Source organism: Myotis myotis, unplaced genomic scaffold, assembly GCF_014108235.1.
Source record: "Myotis myotis isolate mMyoMyo1 unplaced genomic scaffold, mMyoMyo1.p scaffold_m19_p_2, whole genome shotgun sequence".
In the NCBI taxonomy this organism is placed as follows: Eukaryota; Metazoa; Chordata; class Mammalia; order Chiroptera; family Vespertilionidae; genus Myotis; species Myotis myotis.
The window spans coordinates 188,385,805-188,399,625 of NW_023416324.1; the positions used below are offsets into that span (position 1 = coordinate 188,385,805).

General features: G+C 40.1%; 2 protein-coding genes across 5 annotated transcripts in view; one reads left to right on the top strand and one right to left on the bottom strand.

Moving 5' to 3' along the window:
* Nucleotides 1-8,036, bottom strand: part of SERPINI1 (serpin family I member 1) — a 78,961-nt gene extending 70,925 nt beyond the window's left edge. Inside the window, exon 1 of one of the 2 annotated variants that reach the window (XM_036347399.1) lies at nucleotides 7,697-8,036. The gene's annotated coding sequence lies outside the window, so the exon portion shown is untranslated. Of the gene's footprint in view, nucleotides 1-7,685 lie in introns of both variants that reach the window. The other variant, XM_036347397.1, reaches the window with a different exon arrangement.
* A 539-nt stretch (nucleotides 8,037-8,575) lies between these two features.
* Nucleotides 8,576-13,821, top strand: part of PDCD10 (programmed cell death 10) — a 45,266-nt gene continuing 40,020 nt past the window's right edge. The window contains exon 1 of one of the 3 annotated variants that reach the window (XM_036347400.1): nucleotides 8,576-8,726. The gene's annotated coding sequence lies outside the window, so the exon portion shown is untranslated. Of the gene's footprint in view, nucleotides 8,781-13,821 lie in introns of all 3 variants that reach the window. The other 2 variants (XM_036347402.1, XM_036347401.1) reach the window with 2 other exon arrangements.

The following is a 13,821-nucleotide window of genomic DNA, read 5'->3' on the forward strand; positions in this document are numbered from 1 at the left end:
AAATTGCTATATATTGTCATCAGGGAAGGCTTGGGGAAGTAGAAGTAGAGGTTGCTGGTTCAACTCCTGGTCAGGGCACATGTCAGGGTTGTGGGCTCGATCCCCAATAGGGGACATGCAGAGGGCAGCCAATCGATGTTTCTCTCTTGTCAATGTTTCTCTCTCTCTCTCCCTCTCTTCCTCTCTGAAATCAATAAAACATTTTTTAAAAAATGTGAACAGTTATTAGGCCTTTATAATTTTAAATAATTAGTATTCTATTTTTAAAAGAACATATCAGAAACTTTGAAATACAGAAAAAATGCCTTTCTGTCTTAGATTTAGTTAATGTACCTTGTGCTCAAACCCTCATAATACATAGTTAAGGTTTCCTGATTTAGCAAAAACAATTAATTACACCATTGTTACATAGCTGTGAGAATGCTGGTATTGTACAAATTTCATCCAGTATTAGATGTCAAATGAATGATATAAATACAATTTAACCTGCTTTGAACATAGAGAAAGTGATTTAATATCTGTAAGCAATAAGGATACTTTGTAGAGGCTTTTAACTGGAAGGCTGAATGTATTTAAAAAACATTAATTGCTTCAATGATTTTAAATTGCTCTGTGAAGTACACAACAATTAAATGCTCCAATAACTGATTTAATTCAAGTGAGTGCCCCAAATTATTCATCATAATACAGCATCTATAGCATACAGCAGAAAAACAATAAAATTAACTCTTCAAGTTACACAGAGTTAAAAGACCTCATATAAAACTAGTTTTTCAGCCGGGACCGGTTTGGCTCAGTGGATAGAGCGTTGGCCTGCGGACTGAGGGGTCCCAGGTTCGATTCTGGTCGGGAGCATGTGCCTGGGTTGCGGGCACATCCCTGGTGGGAGATGTGCGGGAGGCGGCTGGTCGATGTTTCTCTCTCGTTGATGTTTCTGGCTCTCTATCTCTCTCCCTTCCTCTCGGTGGAAAATCAATAAAATACATTTAAAAAAAAACAAAAAACTAGTTTTTCAAAACAAACTTTAAGTTATCAAAAAATGGCAGAAGCAATCCAGTGTGAGGCAAAATATCAAAAGTATGCCAGTGAGCTCTTCTGGGTCTATTCAAAAGAAGCCAAAATGGTGGGGCAATGGGGAGGCGAAGAGGACTATAAAGTTGATAGGTAATCATTGAATTGTGCTATGGAGATCACTTTGTGACACCTGAGCTACTGTTACTGAGAGCTATGGTCTGAGCTATATCTGGGAAAAACAATACACTTAGGAAAATGAGGTTATTAAATCAAAGTAAATTCCATCTGCCTGCCTTCCCACACTAAATTATGAGCTGTATGCAGCTCAGAAGATTCCTTTCCTACGCTGAGCCAGAAGGGGGCCTTGAAGCAGTGGCTGGAATGTGAGGTACCATGCACGCACTTCAGCAGCCATGCTGCACAGACCGCCAGCACTGAGCCCTGTTAGTGCCAAATCTCAGAGCTCATGCCTTCCCATGCTGGATCAAAGATGACAAAAACCTGATTATTTAGGTATAATAAACCTGAATAAGGCCTCCCAATGCAACCATTTCATTAAAAATAGAACATGTAAGACCAGTTGAATTTTAGTTAAGCTAAAGCCTCATATTACAATTATCTATTTCTCTCTATTTCTGTGCCAAGAAGAAGAAAAAAAGTCTTAAAATGTGTGTGTACATATGTTGGGGAGTGTCACTTAAAAGCACATCTTTGAGTCAGCACTGTTCTAGAGGCAAGGAGAAACCACATAAATTCCAAATGACGTCCAATTAATAAGTTTATATCTAAAGTACACACACATATATATGCAAGGTTGCAGTTAATAGCAATATTTGCTCTATTCATTCAGAAATCCAACAAAATACAGCAATACTTCTATTTAGTTCTATATAAGCAATTATTGTGGGCAGAGGGCAAAATTTGGTGCTAAAACAGATGCCTAAGAAAAATCACTTTTCTAGTTGTACTTGACTGTGAAAAATGTAAAGTGATACTTCATTAGTGGTTGTCAAGTATTTAAACCAATTTTTACCAAGTACAAACTATGCCTAAGGCTCTCAAAATAAATGCAAAGGTAAATGAAACTGTCTTAGTTCTGAAGATCCTCTGCATCTGGTAAAGACAGTTATGAACTCAGCTTACTCTGCACAAGGCTCAATGCTAAGCATTACATTAAGAGTAATGCAGAAGGCACATGATGAAAGAAGATTAATCAATCATTAGTTCTAAGCCAGTTTGTATATATCAATATGCTAGGAATCGTTAAAATACAAAGGACAGTTAAATATCTGCAGTATTAAATTTACTACTAAAGAACTATTTACAATGAACTAGACTTCTCCAGGTCTTATAATAATGAAAAGAAAAAACACATTGGAATTCTTAATTCTAACACTAACCAGATTAATCCGTTTCTGCAAGGTCCAAATGCACAGAACAGTAAGTGCCCAACTCCACATGCATGTCATGGATGGGCCAACTCAGGTTTTCTAGAATGAAATATGCTCTTTATACATAAGCTTCAACGAAGGTACTTTATGGGAGGTAACATGGTGGTGAGCCATACAGAGGCTTCCTTGGTTGTAAAAAGACCTCTGGTGCCACCAGTGGGAGAGCCTCTTCCGCTCACTCACATCCCCTATCCTTGGGACAAATTTAGAAACACTGGCACACAAAGTTGTAGATAAGTTCTTTTGCAGCCCACACAGTCTGAATCAAATTGGGCTCAACTGACACTTTTGCAAAGGCTAACCAGCACAAAGACATCCTCAGTAGGCTTAATTAATAGTAATTATTCTGTGAGGTAGAATAATAGAATAATAGTAATTTTTCTTTGATAGACAATTGACTCTTGTCTATCAAAGTGCAAGACATCTCAGTGAATACAATCCACTTAAAAAAATGGGCAAAGGACCTGAATAGACACTTCTCCAAAGAGGACATATAGATGGCCAATAGACATATGAAAAGATACTCAATGAAATCATCAGAGAAATGCAAATGAAAACCACAATGAGATATCACCTCACACCTGTCAGAATGACTGTCATTAATAAATCAACCAACAGGTGCTGGTGAGGATGTGGAAGAAAGGGAGCCCTTGTGCACTGTTGGTGGGAATGCAGACTGGTACAGTCACTATGGAAAATAGTATGGAGTTTTCTCAAAAAATGAAAAATGGAAATGCCTTATAACCCAGGATTCCACTTCTGGGAATATATCTGAAGAAATCTGAAACACTAATTCGAAAGAGTATATGCACCCATATGTTCAATGCAGCGCTATTTACAATAGCCAAGATTTGGAAGCAGCCCAAGTGCCCATTAGTAGATGAGTTATAAAAAGTTGTGGTACATTTATACAATGGAATACTACTCAGCTGTAAAAAAGGAAGGAAATCTTACATTTTGCAACAGCATAGATAGACCTGGAGAGTATTATGCTAAGTGAAATGAGCCAACTAGAGGAAGACATGTACCATTTGATTGCACTGATATATGGAATCTAATGAAAAAAATGAACTAACAAGCACAATAGAGACAGACTCATAGGTACAGAGAACAGACTGACACCTGTCAGAGGGGAGGGAGTTTGGGGGGCTGGTGGAAAAAAGTGAAGGATTAAGCAAACAAATAAACTCACAGACACAGACAACAGTATGGGATTACCAGAGGAAAGGGGGTGGAAAAGGGAAGAAGGTAAAGGGAGGATAAATGGTGATGGAAGGAGACTTGACTTTGGGTGTTGAACACAATACAATATACAGATGATATATTCATAGAATTATACACCAGAAACCTATATAATCTTATTAACCAATAAATTCAATACATTTTTTAAAAAGTATTGGTCAATGGTTCTAATTTAGTAGGTGGTTCTAGGGCTTTTATTTATTTATTTATTTTGAGAGAGAGAGAGAGAGAACGGGAGAATGAGAGAGAGAAACATTGATCTATTGCCTCCCATAAGTGCCCCGACAGGGGACTGAACCTGCAACCTGGGTATGTATCCTGACCTGGAATAGAACTGGTGACCCTCCAGTGCAGTGGACAATGCCCCAACCAAGTGAGCTACACCAGCCAAGGGTAGGGCTATTTCTTTATGCTAAGCATGATATGCAGCACTCAGAACCAGCAAAAGATAGAAAAAGTGTATAGTCCAGTCCTAGCCGGTTTGGCTCAGTGGATAGAGTGTGGGCCTGTGGACTAAAGGGTCCCAGGTTTGATTCTAGTCAAGGGCACATGCCCAGGCTGCAGGCTCCATCCCCAGTAGGGGCGTGCAGGAGGCAGCCGATCAATGATTCTTTCTCATCACTGGTTTTTCTATCTCTCTCTCCCTCTTCCTTCCTCTCTGAAGTCAATAAAAATCTATTTTTTTAAAAGTGTGTATTCTACAGGAGCTAATAATATAGTTACTTAAAACACATTCACCAAACTTTAAAAAAACTAAATTCTGAAAACAAGAGGTAAGATTAAAAACAAAATGACATATCTTTATCTTTGTATAATAATTAATCCTGATCCCCAAAGCAGTTCTTAACCTTAGGAGTTTGGTTTAAAAGGGGACTGGTGTGTGTGTGACTCTTGTTCATCTTCAGTGTCTGGTTTAACTACCTCTGTTATTATGGGGCAAAACATCATTTTAGGTTTTTACTTCTTTTTAATATTATATCCAGATAATAAGTTTCACTTAGAGTGACTATACATGTATGATCTTTCTGTTTTCCTTTAATAACCCATTATTATTAAAAATCTAATGAATTAATGTCAGTCTGACTCCAATTAAAATGGCAATGTAGGAAAGTACTGTATCCCACTATGGATATAGGCCTCTAAAGATTACTGATTGGGTGGGAGGCCATGGAATCACTTATAGGCATTTAATTAAAAAAAAAATCAAATCTCTTTGTTCTTGCTAAGGATATATTTCTCAGTTTTCTTCATATCTATTCCCACTTGGTAAAGCCCCTAACCCTACCTACTCCACTGCACCAAAATCATTTGATCTTGAACCTTTAAGTCATCAGTGAATCCTCCTGCTAGAAAGAGAAATCCATGCTACTCAATAGGCTTAGTTATAATTTTAAATTAAAAAACAGTCCAAAATATATTTTGTAACCAAGTCTGGCTAAAGAACATTAATCTCCAGAGCATCTTCCATTCAAGAGAGACATTCTGCACTCCGTTGTTTTTCTTTCTCACCATATCATATATTCACTGATAGCCATACACAAATAATAAAAATCAAGAACAGAATAAATACAGTAATATGCTTTTAACCTAGGTAGTGCTTTACATACATTCTGAACTGCCTTGTACTAAACCTTCTCAACACGAGTAACATACAATCAATGTCTTCAGATTACCTGAGATTTAATATGAACATCAATTTAAAATATGCCAAGAGTTCAAGATATACTACCCAAGTACCATATATTGCTAATGATATCCTCCCTTATAAAAACATGATCTTCTTTCTCCCAAGTGATATGGGAACCCAATCTCATTCATTGACATAATAAAAAGAATTCATCTTGGAAACAGGTGAAAAATCCAGTGCTTTGATATCACAAACTCATTCCTTCCTAATGATATGCTATCCTTCATTACAGCTCAGAGTAGAAGACATATGCATAGTTGTGATTCAAAGTACATCTGAATTTCAACAGTTTGATATTTATTCTTTCCCATTTACTTGGTTATTAACTGATCTCCAACCAAACTCTTCCAAAAATATCTTTAATAAAGGCTCTGAAAGAACTTCATTGCCAGTATTGTTATCGATTATTATTATTACATGAGGAAAATAAACCATTGACAGCAAGTGTTCAATTTAACAGAATGAATCACTAACAGAGTCTGAGAGAGAATTCACGACTGACTCAGGACAATCCACATAATCACAAATAACAAGGGCAAACAATATTTTCCAAGCCCCACTATACCCTAGCATCCATTCCCCTCTCCCCCCACCTCCCAGGCACCTAAAATCATTTTCACAGGGTCATATCAGCTATGTGGATTAATAGACTCTCCCATGATGTAGCAAAGATTAAATTGGACCCATGGCTGCTAAGTTTAGTGGCTACTGTTGCTTTTTCTTTTGAACACTCAGCTGCTTCTAATAACTACCTGATCTGCCTGGGGACAAGCTAAAGGCAGCTGGTTTTCCAAGACCTGTCAGCCTCTATATTTCCCTGGTGTGTGAGAGTGTGGAAGCGGGTACTGGAGGGGAGGAGTAAATATGGTGATAAGTCACTTAGGTTTACCATGGTAGCACATTGGTAGGAATGAACTTTAAGCTATGAATAGAGTTCCTTCCAGCCATTTCTTTTCAAAAAGGAATTTTGTGTGCCTTACAGAAAAAATCCAAAACTTGTAAATAAAATCAAGAAAGCATAAAAAAAAAGAAAATAGAAGGTAATCAGGAGTTCAAAAAAACAAACAAACAAAAACCCAGATTAAAATATTCAGGAAAACTCTGAAATATACAACTGTCACAATGAAAACATTTCAGAGCAAAATGTGCTGCAATATGCTACTATGATTAAAAGCTATGTGATCTGGGGAACCTCTAACAAAAAGGAAAAGTACTAGGCAAATAGCTTTTTACATACTTTTCTAAAAAGGAAAGGCTGCAATATTGTCATAGTAACACAAAGGTAGATACATCTCTCATCTTCATCTACTATTAAAACATACCTTCAACCATAGGTATTTAATTACATTACATCATATATGGTTTAATACCAAGAATAAACTTATTTTATGATACTAGTACAAGTGTTTTAATTGTGATCCCATCATAACACATACGAAGGGTAATCAATTAGCACATGCTGTTTAAGCAGAAAAGATCCTTTTACAGCTTCCCTTGTACTTTTTAATTTATTTTTGTTTGTTTTCTGTAATGTACAAATATTACCGGTTATGTACAAATGACAGAATTAGGAGCAGCAATGAAGTACATCCTATGTTCCTACTGTAGGCTGAGTCCCGGTCTTTGTTCCAATAGTCTAAAGCTGCTGGACGGAAAGCTAAGTATCCATCTACTAAAACATATTTCTACACTATTGCTGGCAAAAGTTCTTCTGATAGGTTTAGTCATCGTGATTATTCCTGCCTGCATTTGCTTCTTTCATACAAATCTCTTTCAATCCTAGGAACCTGCAGTACCACCACCCGGGAAAACAGGTCGGTGGCATGACAATCTGATAAGACAATGTAAAGGGTAGATATTGAAGAATGCAAAGTTATTTTCCCAATGAGAGTTTGGAAGTGATTCTGTATCGGTGACAATTTTTCTTTTTCTTTTTCTTTTTTTTTTTTTTTTTACCAGCTACGCACCTATCTAGATAACTAACATTCACCTTGTTCTCAATGAACAGGATATCCTTTCCCTCAATCTTGCAATCTCCCTGAACAGTTTTCACGGCACAACTCAAACAAAAAAACATTAGCCACGCCCTTTATACCCAGAGTCAAGCCACCTTTTGCTTCCCATCCCCTCGCCAAAGTCGAAAAATGTACATTTCACCTAAAAGGGTTTGCACCAGTTCTCTTAATCCGAGTCAGACAGACTCTTTTGTAGCCGTGCCTTGAAATAATTCCTACGGGAAGAAGCTTTCTCCCGGGCAAGGTGCAGGCGCCAGAAGACACACCGAGGCTTACCTCCCACACACCTGCAAGCCCTGGCGGGATGCGGGAGCTGATGCTCAGAGGACTGCGCCCCGCTCCGCTCCGCTCCTCTCGCGTTCCTGCTCTCCTCTCTCCGGGAAAACTAAGTCCAGGCTGCGCCTTCGGCTGCTACGGGGACACAAGCTCCGCCTTCCCCGCCTCTAGTTGGCGAATTCGGCGGCCGTGGCTCCTCCCCCTGCTGTTCCGCAGCTGCCCAGGCTGGAGGCGGCGGGAAGATGCTGCCCGGGACCTCCCGATCCCTGCACTTCGGCAGCTATTCGGCTGCGTCCCTCTCCCTGGGGACCTCTCTCCGGTCTCTCCGTAGCTTCACACCCGGTGCTAACCCCCCTCCACTCCCGCCCCGCCCGGGCACCTCCGCGAGGAGTCCAGGCTCAACCTCTCTCTCTCCCCGACTCGCAGGTCTGGCCGCCCGATGTGTGTGGGGCCCGGCCGCTTCCGTGCAAGCTGCTCCTGGGGCCAGGGACCGTCCCCACACTGTACCGTCCCTCCACCCCGGCGACTCCCCACATGTGTCCATTCCGCCCGTGTCCACAGTTCAGTAGCTCTACGTTCCTACTTTGAACTCTGCCCACCCACCCACTTCCCTTCCTTCCTGGGCTCCGCTAGCCCGCCCCCACAATGGGTGAGTAGCCGCGGGCCGACCCGGCACCCTGATTGGCGCAGGTGAGAGCTGACCCCTCCCTTCCTCCTCTTTCCGTGCACCCTCTCAGTTCAATTCACCAACTCCCGCAAAGGCAGGGAACTCTCCTCCCATTGGCTAGAAGTGTCCCCACCCATCGTCTTAGGCTCCACCGCACGGCCTGCCGGGAAGTGTAGTCTTGCAGGTGCATGAAGTGCCGACGCCGCCGGCGAGTGGAACTACGAGTCCCCATAGGCCCCTGCGCGACTCCGGCTGGGCAGGATTCCGGACAACGCCTGGTTCCTCTCGGGTCCTTCCGGCGTCGCCGGAGTGAATTGATCCGGGAGTTGAAGAGGGCTCGAAGGTGGGAAGTGAAGTCAGTGCCTCAGTGGCCGGTAAGGTGCGGCTGTTCCGTCTCCGTTCCTGTAGCCCTGCGCAGAGCCTAAGAGGTTTGGGGTCACACCAGGGCCGTGGCGGGGGCACTCGGGCTTGGTTCTGGCAGGCGGAGCGGACGGGGCTGGGAACGGGGCCCTCTGGGCGTCAGCGAGGCTACCCTACGCGAGTGGCGTAAAGCGGTGTGTAAACGCCGCTCACCCCGCCGGGGCCCGGACGCCTCCAGGAAGTCTCCTCTTGGTGGGGGCGGAGGGGAAGGGCGAGGTTGGCCTCTGGTGCCCCCGGAGAAGGGAGGGGGCGGATGTACCTGGGGTGGGGTCCTCGTCAGGTGTGGCTTGGGGAGGGGGGGTGCGAGGCCGCTGTTTTTCCCCGCTGTAGCAGCAGGATAGGGAGGAGAGGAGGAAGGGAAATGCGCGTAGGGCTCTGTTGTTGGGGTGACTCAGGTTATGCCCTTTGGGGAAAGAGAGCTGTACCAGCAGGAGTCAAATGTGGACAGGGATCTAGGGATTCAGTTCCAGTTTCACGATGTGGCCCCTCCAAGGAGGTGGCTCTGCCCTGAGCAGAAAGCCCTGACCCTCTTAGGGGTAATTGCTGAGATGCGTGTGCGCCTCGACTGCTTGCAGAGAGCGTTCGCCTTGGGATGCCGGTGGGGAGACGGAGGGGAGAGGTGAGGTGCCCAAGGTCACACCCGGAGGGACAGATGGGAGTTTGCAGTCCAGATTCTGGGTCGGCTGCTGCCCCGGAGAGAGAGCTGGTTGTGTTTTCTGAAGAGGGTGGAGGAAGTTGGAAAGGAAAGCATGTTAGGTATGTTTAAGAAGCCATTTGTGAGGTGAAGACCTTTTGAACTGGGGAGGAATTCCTCCATTAAAAAAAAAAAGGACACATTCTAACCTTTTGGGGGAAAAAATTGGTTTCAACTTACATATTTTTTTTTCTTTTATTAGGAGTATATAGTAAATGATGGACTGTACTACTACTTTAAACAGTAGACAGTGATATGGGGGAAAGTCAGTTGAAATAATACTTCCCACCCCTTAGTTAAAAGGTGATTATTTTCCCTTCCTACCTTAGGACTGTTTTTTTTTCTTCTCTCATTTCATAAAACTGACCACAGTGGGATTGAAATTCTTTCTTAAAACTTATTTTACACTTTTCAAAAATAATACAGCATCAAGAAAGTTTAGTGTGATTATTATTAGGAAAGAAGATACATTGCATTTCTTGGAGGTAATAACACATTTTTTAAAAATTTCTTTTCCCCTCGTTTTCTTGACTCTGGGATGTTTGCATAAATAACACCAGGCTCGTACACATTTCATTTTTCTTGGCATCATCTATGATTTTTAACTCATTCTTAAATTAAAGAATGGAAAAATGGGGCATTCGTGTTTTATATTAAGTAGAAAATACTGTACTTGTTCTAGTCTTACCCTGTACAGGTGTTCCTATGACCAGTTAAAGCTCATGAATATTATTGGGTAGTTAGTTCTTTAATAGAATTTGGAGTGTGTTCATTGACTTCAGGATTTCTTCTTGGTAAGTTTATAAACAAGAGTCAGGTGAGAGCAGGTAATCAGTCCTGGTTTACTGTTGTATACATCGAAATATGCTGCATTTTGAATGTGCTTTGCAGTTATTAATACTGTCACCTTTTGAACGCAAAAACATTTTCTAGAATCAGAGGTATTAGGTTCCCCTATGATTGAAGTTAAGATGGTCTGGAAATTAATATGACATTTAAAATAGGAAAGAGGTAGAGTACTGTAGAATGAAGTAAAATCAGGGATAACACAGCACCATGAGGAATGCAGTACAGAAAGAAGGAAGACCCGCTAAACAAATGGAGAATTATGTGGGGGCTTTGTGCTGAATTGGAAGGATGCTGTAGTTTAAGTAGACCATACGCTGAACGTGAGTGAGTGATTGATAGGAAAGCAAGAATGTTATTTTATGGAAGGCAATGTAGGCATCTACTTTTTGTTGGGGAAGTGTGAGATGAGTTTTTCTGCCTTTTGGCATGCAGCTGTGAGGTTGTGGGATGAGCTTTTGAAGTAAAAGTCAGGAAAATTGGAAGTAAACAATATAATGCACTTGCTCAGCATGTGTTATTTTTTCCCTTCGTTTAGTTTTACCACTAACTTCTCTCATTTCTGAGATCAAGTTTTTATACTTCACCTGTGTTGTCATGATGGAGTAATGTTTCTGTATCTTTCAGTCACATACTGGAATACTGTGGTCATTTTGGATATCTGCACATTGAATAATTTAAGGTTCACAGGTTCATGGGTGCACTTGCATTTTTATAGCGATTTTGCTGGAGCCTTGTGTCAGCCATGTGACATCATCTCTTACAGGACTTAGAATGTCTCCCATTCCATCTTTCTCTTTGTTTTTAAGGATATAAGGTCATAAGAATATGTGTGTTATCATTGTATTCCCAGTAGTTAAAATATTGAGTACCTGTTTACAAAGAGAATGAAGAGTTTTAGATTAGTTAAGTGCAAAGACATGTAACTGGTCACTGGTGGAACCAAGGCATTATGCAGGTGTTCTTTCTGTAGATCTTGAATATTGTAGACCCAACTCAGTTTCCTTAGATTATTTATTTTGCATGAGAAAAAGACTTTAAGTGACTTAAATATTCAGATACTGTTACCCTCTTACTCTGTTTTATACTGACAATTTATATTTTATCTCCTATCTAGCTCTCTGCCTTTATCCCCAGCCTTTCTCATTTACTGTGCCTTTCAATTACTAGGTACATAAACTCTTTCCTGACTTGGGGGACTTTGTTCTATCCCCCCTGCCTGTCTGCTTCTCCTCCCCTTCCCAAAGCTGGGGAACTTCTAGTAACTTTCAAGTCTCAGTTTAAATGTCAGGGGAACTTTTCCTGACCTCCTTGACCGTTCCTTCCTAAAATTAGAGTAAGTTCCCATGATGTCTTCACCACCCTCTGTACTTCTCCTTTGTAGCGGCATCACAATAGGAACTTAACTGTTTCTGTATTTATTTGATAAATGTCTGAATCCCTCACTAGGCTATAAGCAGGGCCCTGTCATTTGTCATGTGCCTTAATTCTCTACTTACACAGTATCTGGCATAAAGTAAATGCCCAGTAAATAATTTGCTGAATGAATGAATAAATGATTGAACAAATGAGTACATTCATGCACAGTGCCTCCAGCACTCTGCTAGGGACAGAAATACAGAAATGAGTGAAACAGAAATGCTTCCCACCCTCAGATAAAAAGGAGTTATTGACAGAAGTTTAATATAAATTGTAGAAAGATATTTCTTGGAGGACTCTAAAATCAGGGTAGTTGCCCAGCCAGAGTGGCACAGTGGTTGAGCATGGACCTGAGAACCAGTGCAGGAGATCACAGTTCAATTCCCAGTCAGGGCACATGTCCAGGTTGTGGGTTTGGTCCCCAATGTGGGGTCTGTAGGATGCAGAGGATCAATGAATGTCTCTTATCATTGGTGTTTCTATCTCTCCTCCCTTCCTCTCTGTAATCAATAAAAATATATTTTAAAAGACAAATAAAATCAGGATAGTTTTTTATGGGCAAATGACACAAGAGTCATTTTCTGTTACAGCACACTTTCTCTATAACAGAGCATTTTAAGAGACCTTATCCTGTCCTGTATTTTGCAAGCAACATTCATTATAACAAACCAGAAGAAACTAACTTTTAATGAATTCTCTTCTTCCCTAAAGTTATCTAATTTTGTCCTCAACAAACTATTTCCTTTTTACTTTGTTGTTGCATTTTGATTTTTAACCATGGTATCTTCCTTTGACTTTTATATTTAATATTACTTGCTTTAGACAGGTACCTTTGGGCTTCTTGAAAAAATTCATATTTCACTAGGTTTTATGGTAATATTTTATTTGCTATCAATCTAGATAGTTATGAGAGTAAACATTACATGTTTTATTAACATGTAAACTAAATTTCAGGAATAAATTTGTATTAGATTTTGGTCCTGAAAAATTCTTTAATCCTTTGCAGTACAACAGGAATGGACAAAGAATAAATTCAACAGCTCTGAGTTGCTGTGGTCTTACATGCTTTCCTGAGTTTACCAATTCACTCTCCCACAAGATATTGTCAAAAAAGTGATGTTGATATTTGGCTTTAAAATTTGATAATTCTCCCAGCTTTTATTAAATATAAGGTTTTGATAAATTCTAAACTCACTTTCTTAAAAGTCAGTCCTTCTGTTATTAGAATCTTAGATAAAATTTTATCTTATAACAAAGATGAGGAGGATAAAACTGAAGTACTACTTCTTACATGTTGTTCGTTTCTTCAGGTCAAAATGATAGATAATGTTACTAAGAATTTGAAGTTGATGCCATGATAAATAAATTTTCTCCATAATTTAAACTGTAAAAGTGATTTAGAAGTTAGTGTGATTGATTGTATATATTATTGCATTTGAAATATCATGAAAAGTTACAGTCTCAGAGACTTCGGTTTTAGGAATACATACAGTGTAAAAAATGAAAACACCTTCATTGCAGCAATTAGAAATAATTTATTTGCAGAGAAGTAAACAATGTAACTGGGTGATCTATTTTTTCTGTATGAAGACAAAAAATTCAGTTTTCTCCTTTTAGCTACATTGATTGAATCTGTGGTGTATTGTAATATCACAATCCTATTTTTTGAGGTCACCCTTACATTTTTGTAATGGGTAATCCTTTTTTTTAACCACCCAAAATTGGATCTATTTAGTTTCACTCTCACCTTTCTACAGTTGCCTAGAATCAAGTGTTGTTTAAAGGAAGGAAGGAAGAAAGGAAGGAAGGGAGGGAGGGAGGGAGGGAATAAAAATGGGATTTTAACAGCAGGCTTATGAATTATTGGGTAGCAGGAATGGAATATATTAAGTGGTGGTCACTACTGTTTACTCAGGCCAGCACCTTGGAGTTAAAGTTATCAGAATTAAGTGTAGATTTCATAGTAATGACAGTTTGGTTTATTTCATTTATCAAATATTTATTGAGTGTATCTTATGTATGAAACTGCCTTAAATTTTCTTTGGAATGAATTGGGATATAATATGATGGCCAATACTTATTGAGTGGTA